This window comes from Callorhinus ursinus, unplaced genomic scaffold (assembly GCF_003265705.2).
Source record: "Callorhinus ursinus isolate GAN/ISIS: 27379988/994484 unplaced genomic scaffold, GSC_fseal_2.0 scaffold11, whole genome shotgun sequence".
Classification (NCBI taxonomy): Eukaryota; Metazoa; Chordata; class Mammalia; order Carnivora; family Otariidae; genus Callorhinus; species Callorhinus ursinus.
In genome coordinates this window covers 17771908-17795751 of record NW_027397073.1, presented here as the reverse complement: position 1 = coordinate 17795751, position 23844 = coordinate 17771908, and the positions used below count along the sequence as shown (strand labels likewise).

The following is a 23844-nucleotide window of genomic DNA, read 5'->3' as shown; positions in this document are numbered from 1 at the left end:
AAATGGGCAGATGCCTAAGTCTGTGTTACCGCTTTACACTTTGGCATCTGTGATCATAGAGCAAGAGCCGGTGAACTTTTTGGTGCCACCCAGGCCACGAGAGGACCTAAATGCTTATATGAAATCAATAAATATAAAGTTCTTTCCTTCTGCTTTCGGTTTTCAAATTATGTTTCCAGAGCCCTGGGGCTCCATAGAGGTGGCTTGGTGGCTGCCTGGGCTCTTCAAACTACTTAAAGTACAGTAGCACTGATTTTTGTGTGATTTAGAAGTTGAAGTTTGGAATCACATTGACAGTTTAGACTCTACAAAACAAACAGACATCCAATCCATCAGGAAATGTTACTGACTCTACCTCCAAAATACATGAAAAATTCAGCTACTTCTTACTACCTTTACTATGATCACCCTGGTTGACTAACTTCATTTCTCACCCGGTTACTGCCAAGCCTTCCAGCTTCTACCCTTATCCCCCTTCTAGTAGCTTTTTAACATAGTAGACATGGTAGTAATGCTTTTATTTACTTTTTTTTTTTTAAGATTTTATTTATTTGAGAGAGAGCAAGAGAACACAGGTTGGGGCAGGGGGCGGGGTAGAGGGACAGGCAGACTCCCCGCTGAGCACAGAGCCAGAGGAGGATGACCCAGTGGGGTGGGGTTGGATCCCAGGACCCTGAGATCATGACCTGAGCGGAAAGAGATAATTTACTGACTAAGCCACCCAGGCGACCCAGTAGTAATGCTTTTAAAACCAGAAATAGATCTTATCACTCAAGAGTATCCAGATGGTTAATCAACAAGACAAATACTCAAAATTCAGTAGGTTTTCTACTAGTGAACAAAATAGAAAATGTAGAAAATAACGATTTTTTTAAAAGACACATCAAACTAATAAGACTCCAAAAGCCAGGAGGAAAAAAACCAACCAACCAGCCTGAGTAAGACTGCTGTCAGGCATTTAGCATAGAAAGAATGTAGATGCCAAAAAATACCCAACTTACCCAATAATGAAAGGAATTGGGGGATTTACTAGAAACATTTGTTTGTTTAAAAGATTTTTTTTTTAACAGTGAGTGGATATTCATGTAATGTTTACATTTTAAGTTAAAATATTAAAATCTCAATAATTATGGCATCTAAAGGGAGTCCCATAGCTAAGAATAAATTTAAGAAATATGGAGGAAATTATAATATTTTACTGAGGGAAATAAAAATTTGAATATGTAGTTCTTCGATGGATGATTCCATGTGGTGAATATCTCAGTTATTCCCAAATTAATATGTAAATCTCATATAAACACTAAAAAATTTCAACATCATTCCTTTAATAGCTAGTCAAAAGTATTCTAAAATCAACATACCAGAGATAAATGGAATATTAAATTTATTTTGTTTTATTCAATAAACACATATATACCAGCCACTGATTTAGACTTTACAAATATTAACTCTTTTAATCCTAATTTATAGTCTTTTGAAGTATAAAATTATAAAAAAGTCAACCTATGAAGTACTGTAACAATAGAAAATACCTAGGCATTAACTTAAAGAATATGCAAGACTTTTATAGAAAAAAATTAATTTTATTAAAAAGCATTTTTAAAGACCTAGATAAATAAGGAGATAGTTTTAGGATTGGAGTACTCAATATAATCAGAATGGCCATTTTTATAAATTTGTACCATTCCAAACAAAACACCAGTAAGATCTTTGTTGTTTTCTTTACTGAATTTAACAAGCTGATTCTCATATTTATGGGACAGAGCAACGAGCTAATAAAAGCCAGGACACTTCTTTTTTGCCTCTTTTAATATTTATTTATTAGAGCGTGTGCGTGAGTGCAGAGGGGAGGAGCAGAAGCAGAGGGAGAAAGGGAATCCCAAGTAGACTCTGCGCTGAGCTCGCTGAGCCCGTCCCAGGGCTTGACGTGGGGCTCGATCCCACAACTGGGAAATCACAACCTGAGCTGAAACCAAGAGTTGGATGCCTAACCAGCTGCCCCACGCAGGTGCCCCAAGCCAGGACACTTATAAAGACGAACAAGGTGGAGAGATTTCTTTTACCTTATATCAAAAGTTATAAACTTATAGTAATTAATATGGTATTATCTTATTGCAGAACAGACCAAAAGACTTATCCATAGAACAGAATAGCACAGAAATGGTTCAAATTGACATAGAAATTTGATTTTATACAGATCTAGCATTGTAGATCAGTGAAATAAAGGATAGAATTTTTGGTAACTGGTATAGTTACCACAGAAGAATAATAAAATTGTATCCCTAATGCCCATTATAGCCAACACCCCCAAAACAAAACAAAACAAAAGCAAAAAATCCCACAAAACTATGTGGATTTAAAGAGTTAAATATGAATGCTAAAACCATAATACTTTAAAATGATGACACATGACCTTGGAGCATGATTCTATAAACAGGTGACAGCCTAACCAGACAATAAAAAAGATGAATTATTCAACTACACTAAAATTACAAACTTCTGTAGTCAAAAATATCTTTACAGTAAAGTGAAAAGTAAAGCGACAAAGAGGGAAAAGGTCTTTATAGCACAGGTAACTGACAAAAGATTCTTAAACACATTTATATTTGAAAAAAAAAATGCTGAGAAGAAAAATGCATAAAGATTGGAAACACACTTCACAGAGAGGAAATAAGAATGGCTAGCAAACCTCTGAAAAGATGCCATGCCTTGTAATCAGGTAAATGCAAATTAAAAGCTAAGTGAACTATCATTTCTTATCTACCAAACTGAAAACTTAGTCTGACATTATCAAAGTTTGGTGAGGATTTAGAGCAAATAGAATGTTTTTTGCACCTACTGTGGAGTGTAAATTGGTTTAAGCTTTGGAAGACAATTTGGTGTACTATCCTGTGAGTCTACTCTTTACTTTGTATAGAGAAACCTTTCCATCTGTGAAAAGTGTGTGTGAAACCTTTCCACCTGGGAAATGAGTAATCTCCTATTCTGTGGACTGCCTTTTGGTTACCTTACCAGTGTGTTTTGGAGAACACAGTTCTCTGATTTCAATGAGGTACAATTTATCAATTATTTTATCATTCATGCTTTTTGTATTCTAAGAAATATTTGCTTGCCCCAAAGTTTCAAAGATTTTTCCTGCTGTGTTTTCTTCTGGCAGTTTTAGCTTTTGCATGTAGGTGTATGCTGTAGTTTGAATTAATTTTCGAGTATGATGTGAAGTAAATATTTTTAAATAGTTTTTTAATATATGTACAGAAATTCAGTTGTTCCAGCCACATTTGTTGAAAGCATTTTTCTTTTTTGCCCCCATTAAATTGCCTTTTTTGAAAATCAGTTGATCATAGATGTTTGGGTCTATTTCTAGATCCTCTATCCTCTTTCATTAATCCATGTTTATGTATTACTCCCACACTGTCTTGATGGCTTTAACTTTAGAGTAAGTATTGAAATTAGGTAGCATAAGTTCTTCAGTTGAGTTCTATTAAATTGGTTTGGCTGTCCTCAGTCATTTGTGGTTTGATAAAAATTTTGGAATCTACTTGTCAGTTTGCTTTAAAAAGCAGAAAGCCTACAGGAATTTTGATTGGAATTGCCTTAAATCTATAGATAAATTTGGGAAGAACTGACTTGTTAACAATATTGTCTTCCAATATGTGAATGTGGTATATTGCACTATTTATACCTTCTTCAGTTCCTCTCAGCAGTATTCTGTCTCAAAGAGACCTTTAGGAATCTCAGTGGAAAAGAAAACAGAATGAGTCAGAAAAAGTATTTGAAGAATGAATGGGGGAAACTTTCCCAAATTTGCTGAAAGACATAAATTTACAGATTTAATAAGTTAAGCAAACCCTAAACAGGTCAAACTTTAAGACAGTCATGCCCGGAAACATTATAATGTGTAATTGTTTCCAGTTTTTACTATTAGAGACACCTTATTACAATTGCCACTTGTGTGTGTGCTTGTATGTGTTTATACTTTGTTGATAACTTCCTAGAAGTAAATCCCCATGTGAAAGTTTATCCCTGTTCTACATCTGGGTACTTCTACCATGTTGTCCTCCAGTCAAGTTGTATCAGTTACTCTTTTGCTGTTTCTCTGTACCTCTTTAACTCTGAGGATATTATTTTTCTTGTCTGCCAATATGATTAATAAGAAATAATATCTATTGCTACTTTAATTTGTTTTATTTATTTATTTATTTATTTATTTTAAGATTTTATTTATTTATTTGACAGAGAGAGACACAGCAAGAGAGGGAACACAAGCAGGGGGAGTTAGAGAGGGAGAAGCAGGCTTCCCGCGGAGCAGGGAGCCCGATGAGGGGTTTGATCCCAGCTGGGATCATGACCTGGGCCGAAGGCAGACGCTTAACGACTGAGCCACCTAGGCACCCCTAATTTGTATTTTAAACCTTTTAGGTTGATTTTCTTGTTATGTGTTTACCATTTTTTAGTTTGTCAATGAATTACTCATTCTCTTGTTTTGTTTTTTTTTCTTAACTGAGATATAATGGACATACAACATTATATTAGTTTCTGGTGTATAACACAATGATTTGATATTTGTATATATTTCTAAATGATCATCACAGTAAGTCTAATGCATCACACACAATTATTAAATTACTTTTTCCCTTGTGATGAGAACTTTTAAGATCTACTCTCTTAACTTTCAAATATGTAATACAGTATTATTAACAATAGTCACCATTGGGCGCCTGGGTGACTCAGTTGGTTAAGCGACTGCCTTCGGCTCAGGTCATGATCCTGGAGTCCCGGGATCGAGTCCCGCATCAGCAGGGAGCCTCCTTCTCCCTCTGACCCTCTTCCCTCTCGTGCTCTCTATCTCTCATTCTCTCTTTCTCTCTCTCAAATAAATAAATAAATAAACAAACAACAAACAGTAGTCACCATGCTGTACATCACATCCCATGACTTGTTTTATAGCTTGAATTTTGAACATTTTGATCCCCTTCACCCATTTTGCCCATCCCTCATCCTCATGCCCCATGTTGTTATTTTTTAAAGATTTTATTTGTTCATTTAAGAGAGAGAGCACAAGCAGGGGGAGAGGCAGAGGGAGAGGAAGAAACAGACTCCCCACTGAGCTGGGAGCCCAACATGGGGCTTGATCCCAGGACCTGGATGGAGATCATGACCTGAGCCGAAGGCAGGTGCTTAATCATCTGAGCCACCCGGGCACCCCCCGTGTTATTTTTTATATCAAGTTCTTTACTTTTATACTATCTGTATTACAAATACTTTTTCAGTTTTTATTTATATTTTCTGATTCTTTGTAATAGACATTTATAATTTTTATGTAGTCAGATCTCTACCTTTATGTTGAGCCAAAAAAATAAGGTACATAAATAGGTACATTTTCATTTAATTTGGTAGTAAATAATATGTATTCAAGGGTCTAGGATAACAGTGACCAAGGTAATAGTGATTTTTCCCAGTTACAAGTAAGGGAAAATACCAGCATGAATCTTGAGATATCATTTGAACTCATGGTTTTTGGTATACATGAAGATAGATAGAGAAATAGAGATATGTGTGTATATGTTGGTTAGTATGCATACATAGATTTCCTAGCTCTGGTCATTCAAAGGGCCTGGGAGCAGTGACATCACAGTAATATCCCAGATTCTTAGTAACAGTATGTGTATACCCAGAGCTCAGATAATGATTTTTAAATACCACTCTCTAATAAAAACCCAAGACTCCTTGGAGAAGTGGTGGGTTCCAGGGCTGGGGCAGGGAAGGTACAAGTTGAACCTGAAACATCTTTGATGTCAAAAATTAAGAAAGGGCTTAAAATAGATGGGGGCATGTCATAAGGACATGAGAACCAACCTGAAGGTGCTTTCAGTAGCCAAAACTAGAATAATTTGGGCAATGAAATAAAATATATTTTGTGGGATTATAACCCATAGAACAAAATAAATACCCATAAGTCCATACAAATGTAACTCTATCAAGAAAGGATCTTCTTGCAGAAGAATTTTAGTTAATAAATATAGAAATAATAAGGAAAATACTAAATCTCCATTAGGCGAAGACCATAGTAATAACTGTTGCAGACAAGGTCCACTAGTGGATGCTAAAATCAGTATATTAAAACAACCCTAAACTATCTCCTCTCAAGATGTTTATCAATTACAAAGGGAAATTGGAATTCCACTGTAATTGGTTACTTTAACCAAGTGATGAAAGTTAACATTGTCAGTAATAAGATAGTTACCTTGATATGATAACACTGAGAAGGACTCAACATCACTTACATGGTCTTCTGGCCAAAAATGCATAGCCTCAATGTAATTGTGAGAAAAGATCAAACAAACCCCAGCTAAGAGACAGTCTACAAAATGACTGACCAGCATTCATCGTTAAGTGTCAAAATCTTGAAAGACAAGTGTATGAGCCAGTCACAGATTGGAGGAGGCTACAGAGACAGGAGAGCTAAATACACTGTGAGATCCTGAAGTTGGTACAGGAATAGAAAAAGGGCGTGAGCAAACTCAAATAAAGTCTGTAGTTTAGTCAGTAGTGGTCTACTAATATGAATTCCCTAGTTTTGATAATCATACAGTTGTTTGAGGATTTCTTTTCCTTTAGTGCCCGTGGTTCTCGGTCATGCCACTTGGAAGAACGAAGAGGTAGACCAGAGAGGAAGGGGGATGGCAGCAAAGCAAAGTTTATTGAGCGATAGTACAAAGCTCCGGATCCGAGAAGGTTGGTGTTGGAGTTTCTAAGTCTAGGGTTTTATGAGGTTGTTGGTGGGCTGTTTTAATCTGATTAACCCTCCATGCACCTGTCGCCCATCAGGTTTTTGTCCGTGTGCTCATCTACCTATCAGGTAGTTGTTTACATGGGAAAGGGTGAAGGGCTCCTTTCAGGGTTGTGTAGAATAACAGGACAAGGTCTTTTTCCTTTTAAGGGTAGTTTCCTCTTGGGGGGTGGGGAGTTGTGTGGAACTTGCCCCTGCCTGCCTTTCTTCTGACTGTCTTCCATTACAATGGTTATGTGAGTTGTTGACATGAGAGAATAGCTGGGTGAAGGATATATTTGAATTCTCTTTCCTATTTATGCATCTTTGCTATAGGCCTAAAAAAAATTATTTCAAAATAGCAACTTTTTAAGAAGCTGTTCTTCCTAGATGGTAGTATAAAGATAGATTTATATTTTATAGTAGTATAAGTAATACGGTATTTTAAATTAGCGGAGGATGTTCAGAATTGGAAATAGCTGTTTTATTTTTCTCTGGCTTTCATTTTCAATATTCCTCCCTCCCTCCCCAGTGTCCGAGTGTGTTATACAACCCTTGGGTAGAAAGTTTAGTACAGTTTTATTTATAGATTTAAAAATAAAAGCATAATGATTAGAGATTCTTAGCATATATCATTTATTAATAGGTAGGCTTTGGAAGGCACAGCAGATTTTTTTCACATTCAGTTTTATTCTATGTCCATTAAATCTCAGTGCTTCTTACCTATAACTCAGTGTTTAGCTAGATGTGTTTTTCTCTGGAGTATTATATGAAATTAACTTGAAAGAAAATATCAGAGTAAATTATTTCCAGACTCTGAATTTTGTTTATAACTAGTCATAGGAAAAAAAGAAGAAAATCTTTCATGCTATTCTCAATAAAGTTTTTAAGGTTTTATATTAGAGATACAATGGTGTGCTTCTAAGGTATGACCTTACATTTCTGAAATTTTTAAGGTATTTTTTGTTTTACAAGTTTTTCTTCCACTTGAGCCTGTTCAATTAGTTGTTGTGCTTCCTGAACTTATGCTAAGGAAGGACTGCCCATAGAAATTAGGTCCCAGTACAATATGCCTCTCTTTTATGAATGTCACTTTTTGTTTACTATTAAAAAAATTATTCTAGTACAGATGAAACTAATATAAAACTCTGTGACTATACTGGAATTAAAAAACTTAATAAAAATGGGGGAAAAATTCTAGATTAAATTATACAGAAACTGGTCTTTAACCATACCTAATGTGTAATAATTAAATGTGTTTTGTCTTAACAATTCTGATCATCAGGTAACATCTACGAATAAATGAGTGTTTCATTTCCATTGTCAAAGTGTTGACACATTGAGAAACAACTATATTGGGAAATAATGTGTGAGAATTGAGTATATGCTTTCAGGTTTGAATGTGTGTGTGCCTAAGTAATGTTTATCTGATTTATGCCCCCAAACCTCCAGATTTTCTCCTTTCAGCAAATAGGATTAACTTCATGATTAATAAATGATCTGTGAATTGAACTCACTGAATATATGTGTATACATACACACACACACACACACACACACAAACATTGTTCAGTTTTGTGAATGGCATTTTGATTTAGGCATTTTAGTAAATTTCTGTTGTTACCAGAAATTTCATCTTGTCATCCAAAGGTTTAATTGGGCTAGACATTTTGGAAAATTCTCATTGTGTCTAAAATGTGCTACTTCTAGATTGTGTGAAGAAAGGAAGAAGTAGAATCTTCTTGAAGACCATAGAAGTTGTATAGTAATCTCCATCCAGAGCAGTAAAAGCAGTTACTTTGGGATAATATGGTATTGATTCCTGATAATTCTTGAAGGGAAAAAAGGGAGGTATATCAGTCGGGAGACAGAAACCACATCAGTTATCTGAACAGGGAAATTATACAGAATTGCTTCCTGGTAGAAAGTAGTAAACTACTAGAAGTAGCACGTGTGAGACAGCGGCTACTACCTGTCTAGGGTGAGGTAAAATAGATAATAAAGGAATTTAAGCACTCTCCTTCAAGATTAGACTTCTTCAAAGAGGGAAGCACCAGCCTAAGGGTGGGCCTGGGTGGAGGTGGCCTGCCGTTGCCTCAGGGGCGGTGGGGGCAGCAGCTTGGAGCTGGACCTGATGTTGCTGGAGGGCTGGGGGTGGTACTGCTGTGAAGCAGCCTTGCTGGAGGGCAGGAGCTGATCTACTACGCTAGTCTGTGGGCGCAGTCTGCCATTTTCACTTGGAGGGAAGTGTCTGCGCTTGCAGGACTACTCTGTTGACCTCCACTGACGAAGCCGAGCATTTTCCACTAGCTGGCAAGGGAGATATTTACAGAGTCTAGCCCTAATATTATGAAGCAGTGGGGGAAAACAATGGATTTTTAGCTGAGCTACTACAAATTGAAAACTGGACCAGAAGTAATCATTTATCATTATCATTCTAAGAGATATAGTCTCCAAAGTCAGAACTGTCAAATTACTAAAGTTTCCTTCTCTGCTTGGTCCTTTATAATGAGGTAATTATGTCCTCTGTAAATATTTTTAATTGAGTTACTGTAGTATTTATTATAAGTTCTGTGAGACCAACAAAGAAATTGTTCTCTCTTTTGTTTCTTCTTTCTGAGGACCCTTATTCGCTGTATGGATTTCCAGGCAATATAGTCCTGTAGTATTGGAAGAAGTAGGTTTAAAAACAGAACTAGAGGCCTCTAAAACCTGAGCCCCGCCTGCCGGGTGTTCAGCCCAACTAACTCCATTTTGCATTTACAGATATATAAATGACGGTTGGTGACTGTTGCCCCCAAATTTGCATTTCAGTGGCCTGATAATGTCCCATCACTTACCTACAACTGTAGAGGATGTTAGTGATAAGGAATAATTAATGATTTGCTAACAAGATCAGATCCTTGATTATAATGTACAATAGATGTACAAATTCTATATTTAACTTTTATTTGCCTTTTAATTGCTATGGATTCCTGGGCTTGCCACTAGCTACTTTATCAGACTGAAGACATGGTTCCTATAATCTCTTATCCTCGGACCCAGTGGACATTACAATGTATTTTCCCCAAAAGAGAAAAGGCAGCCCAGTCCCATTATATGTTGTAAAATGTTGCAGAGCCATCCATTTTAGCTGGAGTTGTCTGTTCCCTGGGACAGCAGTCTGTGAGTTACAAAAAAATAAAAATGGCAGGCAGGGGATTTACTAGTGTTTTCGTGTTGAACGGCTTAAAGGGGGAGCACTGTGAGCAGATGGAGAATTCTTCAGACTTTTAAGCACTAGAAAAGAATTTCAGGCCAAGAGAAGGTTATGTATTAAGCCCAAGCTCATTTAAAATTCTGTGTCTGATGAGCCATCACATTTCAGAACAGTCTGCTCAGAACGTCTCCAGTGTAGGTTCTGTGACTAAGCTTCCTGTGGCTATTGGCGTGAGTGGAGCAGGCCACTCTTTCTGGGAAGACTTCTGGGCCACTCGTCAAGTATAGCAGTTATTATATGGTTATATGCAGTATGTCATTCAGGCTGTTTTCATTGCCAGAAATCGTTAATGCTGAACGTGTAAGTTGTCAATCAAGTTAATTTTGGTAACTGCAAAGTAGAATTTGCCTTTGTGGACATTTATATATAGGATATACACACACACACACGTATGTATATTTATATAATGTGCTTTTTTGATGGATGTGAAAGCTTGAAAAGTTACCGCCTTTCACGTTTAATGCACCCTTAAATCTTATATATAGTCACCGAAGTGCACACAAAATGGAAGCCTCATTTGATTATTCTCTTTAAATGCATGTGTTGCTGGTATAGTGATAGGGCTGTGAGTTGTCAAGCGTTAGCTTGTATCACGTGAAATTGCCATTCTTTGAAATTGACTTCTCTGAAGTCAAAGATGGTAAAATATTGGCAATTTCACGTGGTTCACTAATAGTAAAGTATCAATTCTGCTATGATACAGAAGAACACCAAGTTATTACAGCAAATTGTATAAGGTAGAACCCAAGTTAACAATTGGACAAGAGACAGAAATGATGTTAAGGAAAATACAGCTAACGAGTAATTTATGACAGTCCTATACCATTGTTGCCAAAGTGAAGTGTGATCTTCATTACAGTATTGGCAGAAAATATTTTGGTCAACAGATTTTTCAGTCTCTGAACAATGTGTTTTATGTCTAGGATTATGTAAATCTTTGCACGTAAGTTATTTCATATTTGATTACGTGGCTGCCTTCTTGACACACCTACCAGCAGATTTTTATTGCTGTACTCTCTGCTGCCCTTCTGACTTTTTAAATATCAAGGTGATTGCCCTTTGGTGGTATTGTATCTTAGTGCCTTGTTAGTTGTATAGTTAATAACAGCCTTGCCTGAAAAGATGCTCTTGGAAAGTACCTCATCCACTTTTGAGGTTGTGCATTTTCTACTGGCCTGCTTTTATCTCCTGATATTTTCTAATGATGAGAGTCACTGAGGTCTTTTAAGTTCTATGAATGAAATTGGAATTAGTTTGATATTTTTAATAATCTTGATTCTTGTGGTAAGATGTATTTTGAGAGTTGAGCTATGGCTAGCAAATAGCCATATTGGAATGACCAGTAGTAAAACAGTAACCAGTTGACATATTTGTTTTTCCATTTTTTTAAAAGATTTTATTTATTTGAGAGCAAGAGCATGTGTGCATGCGAGAGAGAGAGAGAGAGAGAGTGAGAATGAGAATGAGCAGGGGAAGGGGCAGAGGGAGAGGGAGAAGCGGACTCCTTGCTGAGCAGGGAGCTCTTGGTGCAGGCAGATCCCAGGATCCTGGGATCATGACTTCAGTCCAGGGCAGACGACTGAGCCACCCAGGCCCCCTTGTTTTGGCATTTTTAATAGGGACACCTGGGTGGCTCAGTTGTTAAGCGTCTGCCTTCGGCTCAGGTCATGATCCCAGGGTCCTGGCATAGATCCCCACATGGGGCTCCTTGCTCAGCAGGAAGCCAGCTTCTCCCTCTGCTGTTCCCTCTGCTTGTGTGCTCGCTCGCTGTCTCTCTCTCTGTGACAAACAAACAAATAAATAAATAATTGTATGTATGTATGTGTGTATGTTTTAAAAAAAGAGAGAAGTTGGCTTTTGGGTTCTTCTGTCCACTTCAGGAGTGCTCCGGACGTCGGAGGCCCTACTGCCCTTTCACCGGTGATAAGTGACTGCTTCTTATTATCCAGAAAGCAATTTATTTAACATTTTTGATTGGGACCTAGTCTGATTCATTCTTACTATAGTTCACAGTATATTTAAATTATAGTGAGCCATCCAGAGAACTCCTTCATAATGATTCACAGTTTTCCATTTAACGTGCAGGTAATGCAATGTTTATAGTTAATGGGTTGATAGATTTGTAGAACTCTTTTATCTTGAATATGAAAATGCAAAGACTAATTTTTAATGCAGTGTTATTTTTCAGAACCTCAGCTGTTAATGAAGCTATTAATAAGAAGTGTTTTGCCCTGAATCACTTTCAGACTTGGTAACAACATTAGCCTGAGTTTTTGGGCAATTATGTGTTTTTCATGGCCTTTTGATTCCAAGATACTCAGATGATTTTATATGGGGCATTATCATATTTTCACAAAACACACCCATGTGGAAATTAGAGATTGGCAGTTATTCCTGCCTTCCACGTGTGGAAACTAAGTTAAGTTCATTACTGAGAGAAAGGAATCCAGTATGCAGAGTCTTTTGCTCTCAATTATAATTATTAAAAGACTGTGGAAATTCATGTTTAAATGCGTTATCATACTGAGGAAACTTCATTTTCAAATATCCTTTTCTTTGGCTTTTTCCCTCAAAAATGCCAGAATCTTTGTGCTGTGGTCATTAAAAAAAATTTTTTTTTAACTTATTTTATTGAGCATTGAGAAGATTGGAAGGGATGAAGCAGATTGAAGTAAATATTAGGGCAAATATTCTGAGTGTAGAAAATTGGCATGAAGCTATTTACAAGTAGAGTAAGAGAGGATATAGATATTCTCACAGATACGAAACGGTAAGTACGGCTTAGAGAATATGTCGAAGGCAGAACTTTGATGAAAAAAGACTGAAAGTTAAAAGTAAGCCTACAATCTAAGAAATGTCTAAAACAATTGAGAAACTCCTACATTGTATTAATTCCCTTTTTGATTACAGATAATTTTTAGGAGGTGGTATTAGTTTTTCTGTTTTGTTTCTAACTACTTTTACTCTGATGAATTTAAAAATACAGATGTTAGTGCCCTAAGAACTTAGAATTTAAGACATGCGATCTATTTCCTATTTAGTGGTAATGATACTGCTTGAGATTTTATTTATATTTGTGAAATCATACAAGTGCTCACAAAAACTAGTCTGATGTGGAAATACCTCTGGACACAATGATTCAGAATCCAGAAGCAATTTCTGTATTTATATATTTATGTAAGATACCATAAACAAATAACACCAGTGGATTGAAACAGAGAAACACATAAGTTTATTTTGATTCAAGAGTTCTAAATGATCCTGGGGGGGATAAATCACAGAGACTTCCATGTCGCTTTTGAATGATGCAAGAGAATTAATTTGTCATTTTGAAAATTGGTAAATAAAGGGAAATAAGCATTTATCCTATGTTTTCTGTACAAATGTAACTCAGCATAATCAAATGGTTGATGAGAGAAAATTCCCCTTTTTAACAGTGTTGTAGCCGATACATAAAGAAGGGGTAATATCACCACTTTGCCACCCTGATCAATTAATGAACCTGAACAATTGCTCCTAATAACCCCCAAAAAGAGACAGCCAGACCTTACATACTTCTGGATGGAAGTACATAAAAACATCTAAGAAATAGTAAAAATAAAAATTCAAACCTGAATCTGTTCCACCAGTTTATAGGACATGCAGAGGTCAGAAGAATATAGGAATAAAGGAATAATCAGGATCTAGATTTTAGAAAACTCTGTGGGACAAAAGAACTGATTTCTTCCAGAAAAGCAGGGGTTGGGGGGCAACCTATAGCTTGATTTTTTTTTTTTTTCTTCTGAGAGAGAGAGTGAGTGCGTGCACACACACTCGAGGGAATGGGTAGGGGCATGCAGGGCTCCATCTCACAACCCTGAGATCATAACCTGAGCCAAAATCAAGAGTCAGTCATAACCAGCTGAGCCACCCAGGCACCCCTAGATTGAGATTTAAGACACATAGTTGGATTATGATTGGAGAGACAAAGGAAGAAGGTGAGAGATAGGGAAGGGAGAGTTAGGGCAACAGAAAGAAAATCAATAAAATGTGAAAGCTGACTGGCTATTTGATGATATGGAATTATTGATAATTTTGTTTAGCTATGGTAATAGTGTTGTGATTATGTTTATTATAAGTCCCAATCTTTTAGGCATATATACCAAAGAATTTGTAGATGAGATTTACTACAAAATAATTCAGGGTGCAGGGGAGAGTGAGTGAGGGTATAGGTGCAAACAAGATTAGCCAGGACTTTAAAACTCTGGAAGCTGGATGATGGTTACAACAAGGTTTACTATACTCTTCCTGTATAGGTTTGAAATTTTACATAATAAGCAAGATGTCTCACAGTGGAACTGGCTGCCCCACAGAGGAGTGAACTCCATGCCACCTTTCTCTGCCTTCTGATGAATATGTAGGTCTCTGTGAAGCCTCAAATTTAGGTTTTCATTAAGCTCATCAGGTGATCCTAAATACCAGGATTGGACACCTCTGGGCCAGACCATCTTTGAAGTCTCATCGAATTCTGAGCTAAGTCTAGTATTTCTTGGAATGGTATGAACAAGATGTGCTCCAGAAACTCAGGGACACAGAAGTTGGAAGTGACCAGCAAAGCTTGGTAAATAAAGGAAAACCTAACCGAGATCTACTTGAAAGGTAGTTAAAATGTGGATGGTGGAGTGTGAAGCAAGTCCGTTCATTCATTCCACAAATATTTTTAATGCTTCCTCAGTGCCAGGCAGTGTGCCCAGCACTGAGATATGGTTGTGATCAATGCAGTTATGATGACGATCATTGTGAACCTCACTTGTGGAGACCTTGTGTTACCATAGAGGGGATGCTGGTTTTTGAGACTGGAGCTTTGGCTTCTGGACAGGCCATAGCACTTGCTCTTCAATGTAAAGTAAGCCATACAACCTCTCTGAGCTTCTGTTTTCAGATCTGTAATAATGAGGTTGGACCATTCCAGCTCCTGACTTTTATAAAAATATGGGGGAAGATATTTTGCTCTGTAGCTTTTGCTTTATGGATGGTGTGGTCTGTGGGCCTGATTTTTTTTTTAAACCCTATCAGTGCCCATGAAATTTGCTTGTCAGTGGGGTGAGTGAGGGTATTTTCTCTTTTTCCTGACTCCGTAGTATAGTTCTGTGAACATATATTTAAGCTAGCATAATTAGATTCTCTCCATAAACTGAAACAGGTCTGATCTTAAGCTCATTTACTGTCTTAGAACAGAATTGATCTTGCTTTCACATTTGATTCGCCCTCTATAGATTTTGAGAGGAAAAAAAATAGCATTGCTAGCCCAGTTTAACTAGACCAGAGTTAACAGGGAAAAGGTTAGAAAACCAGTGTTAGAATATTTGTTTGCCTTTCTCTGTCTTCTTGTTATGTGTTAATATATGCAGATTATTCAGATAAACCATTTCAGTATTCCTTAAGGGGCTCTGCCAGTCAGACTTTTCACTTTCGATATATGTTAAAATGATTCAGTGATTGCTCGATCATCATGAAGCCAATTTATGGTTTCTGGGATTACCAGGCAAGAAATAATATGGTGTATTTCATTTGCAGTATTAAAATCATTTGCAGATATCATCTTAAGTCTGGAATATGGCATAGCCTGTTATTTTTAAATATCTATTGTATAAAATATAATGGACAGAATAGAGGATTTCATGTCAGGTAAATCCTATTGTGGCATTATTCATAGTATGATCTAGAATAAGTTACTTAAGGTTTCTGAGAAGCGGTTTTCCTCATCTTCAAAACTGAAACTAATATATTCCTCCCAGGGCTATTTTCAGCATTAAATGAAATCTTATAGGAAAAGCATTCAAAATAGTACATGCCACCTACCAGGCAACAAATACAGTTTTCCTTCTTACCATTTTCCTTCCATTCATTCATTCATTCATTCATTTTATTGTTTTTTTTCTGACTGGTAAACTGCTTGATATTACATATATTTAAAAAAAATTTTTTTAAAGATTTTACTTATTTGAGAGACAGAGAGAGCAAGCATGAGTGAGGGGAGGGACAGAGGGAGAAGGAGAAAGAATCTCAAGCAGAATCCCCACTGAGCACAGAGCCCAATGTCAGACTCGATCTCACAACCCTGAGGTCATGACCCGAGCCAAAGTCAGACGCTTAATCGACTGAGCCACCCACGCGCCCCTTGATATTACATATTTATAAGAGAACTAGAGTTCCACTAGTTTTCCTCTTTTTCAAAAGCCCATTTTTGAAGTCTTAGGATAATATACAAATAAATGTCTGTGATTGAGGAAAATAACAATTTTTGTCTAATTGTGTTCAGGAAGATGGAGGAAGAAGAATTTATCAAGAGCCTACCCCGTTTTAGGCATGATACATGTTGTCATTTATTATTCCTGTCAACTCAAGAAATAGGTCTTCTCTCCATCTCATTTTATCTCAGATGAGGAAACTAATAGCCAGTTCATATTACCTGAGATCTAATTTATCAGTTTGTGGGTGTAGGGTTAGAATTCAGATTATACTTCATAGCTCTTTACTACTCTCTATGGATTTTCAGTCACAGGACTGTGTAGGGGGTGGGGTGGTCATTTTGGCCTCCTGACTGGAAGTGGGAAGGGCAAGGTGTGAAGTTGGGTAACACATCTGAATCACCTGGAAGGCGTTTTCAAATTATGTTTATGGTACTCTGCTTCCCTCCACTTTTGCTACCCCCATTCCATCACAGTAAGAAATTGTTTGTAATATGTCATATTCTGCAAGTATGTTGGGATAGAAAAAAGATTGAACACTCTTGTTCTGTGATATACTGCTTAGACATGAAATTATATAAATAATTACAGGTATGGATTTAAAGTATGGGTGTAGTCTTAAAAATATTTTGACAACCTTATTTTTCTTTATTGCTCCTAGACAATAGAAGTATTTGGACATTTGTATATGTTCTCTGTATAATAGAAGAAGTAAGTACTGTAGTGTATTTTTTCAGGTTACACTTAGCTGTCAGTGACAATAAAGTAACAAAAAGAATGTATTTCTCTTTAGTTTGTAGCATTACTTCTTGGTTCATCTTTCATTGAAAGTGAAGACTGGTTTATAATGCTTTTCAATCTAAATTTAATTATGTAAAAGAATTAACCAAGGAAAATTAAGCCTTATACAGCTGTTTTGCAAATTCAGTAGAAAGCTGTATTGAGGGGAGGGAAATATTAAAACCATACACTGCCCAGTAAGGTATGAGGAAACTAATTCCTTCATGTCCCTTTCGAAATTACTCAGCCTGAAAAAAGAGAGCACATACTGATTTACTGTATAGTAAATGTCCCATGTCTCTCCCCCTCTAACCCCCAGATACATACTGCGCACACACGCGCGGTAGTAGCGGCAAGGAGCACTGCGTATCTAACCGCTCTACCGTCAAACCTACATAATAACAGAATTAGGATGGAACATTCTCTTGCTCTGTAAAGGCAAATAGCATAAAATTATTAAAGTATGCAAAATGGATGGCAGTGTAGTATTTATCTTGAATGTGTGTGTTTTTAAGCTCAAAGGAAAGACAAGTTGCCAAAGGAAAAATATGTATTTCCTGATAATATGATCTCAATCTAACCTATTCCTGTGCACATACTAGTATCAATTAATACATTTATATGCATATATAGTATTAGAAGCAATGTCAAAACTTAGCCCATTTGACAATTTTTTGGAAGTTATTACGAAGATGATGCAAGTTCACATTGTACTCTTCAATATGGTCTTTTGCTTTATTTCAGACAGGATCCACTAATTGAGAGAATGGACATTTTATTTATATGTGTTCTGTTTTAACTCCTGTGTAGTTCTGTCCTCCTATTTGTGATTTTTCTGTAAGAATCTAATTTCTTTTTCAGCATAGACTTTGAAATGCTAGTGTTGTTCCAAAGCCAAATTGGTAAAATTAGTGAGAAGTTAAAAAAAAAAAAATGAAAGATCTTACAGAGCAAACTGCTCTGAAGGATGATTTGTAATTATTCATATAAACATAGGTATTTTAGAAGTATAATAGCATGTGTTTTTTTTGTCTTAAATGAATGTAAATTATTAGCTATGGTTTTTAATTGTCATCTTTGTTGCTTTTATAGCTTAGGAGTTCATCATATTACAGTATCCTGTGCTTTATCTGGAAGGGGTCAGGGCATCCTTATTTGCAGATGGGAGAATATTTTGTGATGAGAGTGACTTGTCCTTTGTCTCATTATATGTTACTTAATATATTGCTAAGTATTTTTTTATTAAAAATATATATACCCACAAATATTTCTTTGGAAATATATTTGCCTTCTCTGTTGGACATTAATATCTATTCCTCAAAGAGCACGGAGCTTTGTTGATGGCTGTCTTGTAAGCCTACCAGCACCCCTTTCATCCCAGAATTCGGATGCAGGTCTAGCTGCTCCAGCCAGGCTGCTGTGTACTAGCGAGTTCCCATTAACATAGCCACCACTCCTGGGCTGGATAATGGACTCAAAGGTTAAGAGCAGAGGATCTCAACAGCTCCAATCAGCAGGGCTTTTCCAGGGCTAATTACCTCTTTACTGCGCTGACTCTAATGTGACATGTTTATTGCCTTAACTAACAACTCATTAGCTTAGTTGATGTTTTTGTCAATATTAATTCGTTCATTTAAGCCAAGTCAAAGCTTAAACAAAGATGTCCAGACTGAGAAACAGGCAGCAGAGTGACTTTTGTTTGCTCATCTTTTTTTTCCCTCCCTTACTCAACTTCAATAAAATAAATGTGTGGAAAGGAAACATTTAGAGTGCTTGCACTGAGAATGTTGGCATTTGTTTATTTGCTCGCATGTAAAGCGATCCTGAATTTATTTCTCCTAGGGTTACTCTAGTCTTCATCTCAAAGTTTACTTAATATTTAGTGTCCGCTAAGGGCAGCTCTTTCTCATTTTTGATGATCTGTCTGTGAAGGGTTAACATTCAGCCACTCCTTGTTCCCGGTGAATGTTTTACTGTGGTAGTAGAAAAGAGAGCAGCTAATCTTGCATATGATTTTCATCTCCAGTAGACTACTTATAAAATTACTTTGAGATTATGCTAACTTACTTAGTCTGTGTGAATTATTTAAAAAGAGTATGCAATTATGAAATTCTCATGAAGCATTTCAGTTTTTGCCATACTTTTGGTTAACATTAATGGTATTTTTGGGAAAATGTCATTGTTTTGATTTCATGTATTTTTTATTTTTATTTAAGATGTTATTTTTTTGACAGAGAGAGAGTACAAGCAGGGAGAGTAGGAGAGGGAGAAGCAGACTCCCCGCCGAGCAGGAAGCCCGATGCTGGGCTCGATCCCAGGACTCTGGGATCATGACCTGAGCCCAATGTAGATGCTTAACTGACTGAGCCACCCAGACCCACCCCCCTTTTTTCTTCTAAGATTTTATTTAGATTTCATGTATTTTTTAATAATTTAATTCTAAAACCACTAGAGTAGTGCAAATGGGCAAAATAACTGAGCATGAGGCTTTGATCAAGCAGTAAGTCAGTTATTTTGGAGAGGTATATCAGCATCTTCAAGAATCCTATAATCCATCTGGCAAACCCCTCTCACAGGATGTTTAATGGTGTACAGATGACCAGGAAGGGTTATGATACATTCCTGATCAGCCATGAATGAAACTGCCATGTTACGGGGGGGTTCATCTCTGGAAAGACCAGTCTCTGCTTTGAAGGCCAGAGACTCACTCTTGATTGGTTGGTTCCTGAAGGTGATCAGGTCCAGAGAAAGATTTAGAAGCTATGCATGGAACACTTTGAGAAATACTTGTCACATTAACCAGACACTCCTATCTGTTTCCTCCATTGTCTGTATCTATAGAAGGTAACATGAACATCGCATTATTATCAGTAGTTATTAAGAAATCACTGTTACAGGAAAATGCAAATACTCTAATCTGCATAATTGTATACATTCTGCACTAAGTACTCTGATGATGTTTACCTTCCCTGCTTTCTCAGCCACCATCTTTTTCCTGAATCTGCCTCATTCAGGCTTTTCTAACTTTCACTCTACTGAAACCTTTTCAGTAAGATAACCAGTGACTTCCATGTTGCCAAAGCCAGTGAACAATTCTCAGCTCTTTTCTCTGTCTCTTGGTAGCATGTAATTCAGCTATGTTAAAACCTGCACCTCTGCTGGGTTACTGTGACATTGTCCTTTCTTGGTTCTCCCACCTCATTAGCCACTTGTACTCAGTCTTGGTGTTCCCATTCTTTCCTCTGTACCTACCCTCATTCACCAGGCATTACCGCCAGTCACATGGTTTCAGCGCATGTGTACATGGATGATTTCTAACTTCTTAATTCTAGCCCTGGTTTCCACACCAGTCTCCAGACTCATACATCCAGTGGTTTATCTGAAGTCTACCTTCACATGTCTGATACATATCTCAAACTGGAAGTGCCTAAAACGAAAATTTGGATTATTGTTCCCACTTCAAAAACAAAGAAAAAAACTTCCTTCTCTCCTATTGTTACTCATTTAGTGAGTATCACCACCATTCACATAGCTGTTCATGCCAAAATGCCTGGATCCATTTAACTTCTCTTTCCGTCCTATATTCCCATCCAATCCCTCAGTGAATCCTGTGTGCTCTATCGTCTAATTTTTTTTTTTAAATCCAGAGTTTTACACAGTATGAGAACTGTGTCACGACTGTTTTAGTCCATGCCATCATTATCTCTTGCGTGGACCATTTTAAGAACCTCTGAGTTGGCCTCCCTAATGTGACTCTTTCCCCCCACCCTCCCCAATCTATTCCGTATACAGCACCCTGATACTTTCTGGTTGACAGCGGGTCATGTCATTCTCCTCCGCGTAATTTCCATGAGTTTCTCATAACACAGTCCCATGGGGAAAAGACCTTGTGTGATCCATCCCAAGGCTGCCTTTCTGATTTCATGTCCTTTCACTCTTGTCCTGTTCACTGCCATCTAACCACTCTGAACTTCCTGCTGGCCCTTAGGGACCCCTACGTACCGCAGGGCCTTTGTGCTGTCCCCTCAGCCTAGAATGCTTCTCCCACACAATGCCCACATGTCTCTCTTTCATTTCACTCAGGCTTTTGTTCAAATGTCACCTTCGGCAGAGTCCTTTCCTCTCTGTCACTTTCTAGGCTCTTATCTTGCTTTATTTTTCTTCACAGGACTTAGGACTCCGTGGCATATCTGTTTGTTCTCTTGGTCTTTCTGGCCCAACTGGAATGTAAGCTCCATGAGAACACAGATTTTGTTGACCTGTGCTTAAAAACAGTGCCTTGGACATAGTAAGCACTAGTAAATATTGAATGAATAGAGGATCACTCAGCTCGTAGGTGCTAGAGCTAGAACTTAAACCCTGGTGTTCTTTTGTCTCCCACCTACTCGCCAACCCACTCATTCACGCCGTTTAATCATCCTACACCTTTTGGGAAACAAGACATGGGAGTATTTGGACCATTTAATTAAAGACTTCCTAGATTAATGGATTTTTTTTTTTTTTACTTCTTTGATACCAGAAACATCTGTTCCTACTATTTTTCTTCTTTGTTGCCGATTCTCAGATTGTCTGAAAATCAGCACTCTTTACATTCTTCAGGCAGAAAAAGGCTATATGCAATAAGTCATATCTTTTTGTTGATGTGAAGGTAAGACTCCCTAATTTTAGTTTGCCATCCAAAATATATAAAATACTAAAAGCCAAAATAATTTTAAATTTCATTGTATGACACAATTTGAAATTCAACAGAACCGAAAAAAATGTACTTTGAATCAAAGAGCATTGGGATTTTAGAGTCTTCTGATTATAGGACAAGAAACAGCAAATTACATTGAAATAGGACTGTTCTGATAAAACTGATAGTAGATTAATGAGTTTTTAAATATCTTTGTTAAATTGGTTTCCTAATTTAACAGTTACTTTATGCTTTTTATTAAAAAAAAAGACTTGTTTTTGTGCAATGCAGGATGTAAACAGTTTAAGTTTTTAATAACTGCATTAATATAGGCATTTAGTTATAGAAGTGTTTGTTAATTAGTCCATATCCATGAATAATACACACTAGATTGGGATTATTTTTAATTAATTCAAGTTTCTGTATAAAGCAAAGGAATAGAATTCCAAATGGCACTCTGCCATCCTTGTTCTTTGATGGACATTAACAAGTGGGAAAAGGCTTCCTTCACTTGGTTACACTTTGAAATAAGTGGCCAATCATTATTAATTCATTTTGCACTCATTGTAATGGCATAAATCATCATAAATTCATTTGGTTTAAAGTGCATATAATGTGTTCTCCCATAGGAATTTCCTTGTAATTGAACTATTAATTAATGCATTTTTTTTTAATATGACCTTTTTTCCCTTCCTCTGCTATTCAGAGCCAAGGGTGATTCATGGCCATTTCTTCATTCATGATATTTTTTAAGAGGAACAAGTTTCTTCTAACCAGGCCCATTGACTGGTCTGACTGGCCTAGGAGGGCACAGAGCTCAAGAAAATGATTTGTATGGGATGCCTGGGTGGCTCAGTCGGTAAAACGTCTGCCTTCCGCTCAGGTCATGGTCCCAGGGTCCTGGGATCGAGTCCCGCATCAGGCTCCCTGCTCAGTGGGGAGTCTGCTTCTCCCTCTGCCTGCCACTCCCCCTGCTTGTGCTCTCTCTCTCTCACACACACACAAATAAATGAGTAAAATCTTTAAAAAGAAAACAGTTTGTATATTACCTGCCAGTGGGACAGCCATAATAATTATGAAGGATCTCTAAGGGCTCTTTGAAAAATTTTCTGAAATGCTATGGTTTTGTAATAATTCCAGTAAGCAAATTTCATTCTCCCTTGATAAATATGGCATGACTCTGGCTTCTCTTTTAATTTCCAGTTCTTAAAACTCCTCCCTGTGGCCACTGGTTTTCTGAAGCACTGGCTGCCATAAAATCCAGGTTCCCTTGGCTGCAGCAAGGAAGCACTCCATAATGGAGGTCCCCTTTCCCCTTCTTATGCTCAGTCCTTCCACACTTCCTTCAGTCCCTTCAGTTAGCCAGTGCTGTTTCCTTCTTCATTCAAGGTGTACTGGTTGCTAGAGGGCTTGTAACAGCTCATTCTAGAATCTGCCTGTGAGGTAACCACAGGATTCCTATGAGGTCTTCACATGTCAAGGGAAGCATGGGAGGGAAAAGTTAGCCTCCCCCCCCCAAAGGAAATAAAAATTACAAATGCATAGCTGGGAAAAAAATATCAATTTTACAACTTTTTAAGTGATCCTTTCCTATTTAGTGCTATTTCAGCACAAATAGAAACTGGGTAAAAAACACTACTACATGATTCATGTTCATGTCATGAACATGTCATGTTAGTAGGATCTGTATATGAAAATCAAGGTTTCAGTTAGTATTTAAAGTGTTGTACTGGTGGCAGTTGGCCCTGTGTGTGTGTATGAATAAGTGAGTAAAAGCACTCGGATAGGCCGTAGACAACTCAAGGCACCACTACTATCAGCTTCAGTCTCTACCCTAGTTAGAAACGCAAGAGGGGGAAAAAGTGAGATAACAACATAAAGGTGTTATTTATTATCAGATGTGCTTAAAATAATACCCAATGCTTATAGAAATATGTAACTATAGCTTTTTATAGTTAATATAAGTGTTTTCATAGAATAAGCATTCCATAAATGTAGGGTGCATTAGTAAAGTGAATCTACACTTCGTGATAAGGATGAAGAAATGCCCCAGAAGACAAATTCATTATTACCTAAGTAATAGTGTGTGTGTGTGTGTGTGTGTGTGTGTGTGTGTGTGTGTGTGTGTGTG

At 37.2% G+C, this 23844-nt stretch overlaps 1 protein-coding gene and 1 long non-coding RNA gene across 5 annotated transcripts in view; one reads left to right on the top strand and one right to left on the bottom strand.

The window, feature by feature from the left end:
- The window catches only part of WDR7 (WD repeat domain 7), a 365699-nt gene that overhangs the window by 226234 nt on the left and 115621 nt on the right, over positions 1–23844 (top strand). The gene's annotated exons all lie outside the window — the stretch shown is intronic.
- On the bottom strand, positions 19218–23108 carry LOC112834907 (uncharacterized). Its single transcript, XR_003211063.2, has 2 exons — positions 22763–23108; positions 19218–19873 (listed from the first exon to the last, which is right to left on the bottom strand). It is a non-coding gene; the product is annotated as an uncharacterized lncRNA (long non-coding RNA).